The 931-nt window shown below is 31.9% G+C and overlaps 1 protein-coding gene across 1 annotated transcript in view; it reads right to left on the reverse strand.

Annotated features, from left to right (window-relative positions):
- matr3l1.2 (matrin 3-like 1.2) overlaps positions 1-931 on the reverse strand; it is a gene marked incomplete in the record, with an annotated part of 17677 nt that overhangs the window by 12934 nt on the left and 3812 nt on the right.

A 931-nucleotide genomic window follows, 5' to 3' on the forward strand; every position in this document is an offset into this window, starting at 1 on the left:
ATCAAATACTTATTTCACACAATAAAATGGAAATTAATGATTTAAAAATCATACATTGTATTTTTCTGGATTTTTGTTTTAGATTCCATCACTCACAGTTGAAGAGTACCTATGATAAAAATTACAGTCATCTACAAGCTTTGCAAGTGGGAAAACCTGAAAAATCAACAGTGTATCAAATACTTGTTCTCCCCACTGTATCAATTACTGTCCTTTTGCTTGGGCCAGCACCCATCCACACAAGTTGGAATCTATTTTTCAACTTCAGAAACGAGCTTTAAGAATAATATTTTGTGTAAATCGTAGACATCCCTCCCAGTTACTGGTTGTTCAGGCAAGTATTCTTACCGTTTACCAAGTCAATCAATTTCAAATTACTTTATTTGTTTGTAGCTCTATAAAAACATTACTTCCCCAGCATTTCTGTAATACTTGTACTTTTAATAATAAATGTCACCAGTATTTGACCCGTAGTAGTTGTCTTATTAGACTTCCTTACTCTCGTACAACTCAAACACAGTGTTTTTACAGAAGCTCAAATATAAGAACAGTCTTCTTATAAAGGTTTCTAAAGAACAGTTTAAACAGAGTCAAATTATTGCTTTTAAGGTGTTTGAATTTTCCATTTGGGTTTGTGTATTAAATGCTATTAGTTGTTTATACACTGCTAAAAAAATTAAGGGAACACTTAAACAACGCACGCTAAGTCCAAGTAAATCAAACTTTTGTGAAGCACATYCADSTCKSWACAGAACAAAGTACTCAATGCGAATATTTCATTGATTAAGATCGGGAGTTAGCGTGCGTTGTTTAAGTGTTCCCTTTATTTTTTTGAGCAGTGTATAAAGAAATGTGTTTTTTATATAATAGATAAATGTTTTTAAAATTATTTTTCTCAATGGAGATCACCACTTATTAAGCTCCTTGAGGG

This window comes from Austrofundulus limnaeus, unplaced genomic scaffold (assembly GCF_001266775.1).
Source record: "Austrofundulus limnaeus strain Quisiro unplaced genomic scaffold, Austrofundulus_limnaeus-1.0 Scaffold89, whole genome shotgun sequence".
Lineage (NCBI taxonomy): Eukaryota > Metazoa > Chordata > Actinopteri > Cyprinodontiformes > Rivulidae > Austrofundulus > Austrofundulus limnaeus.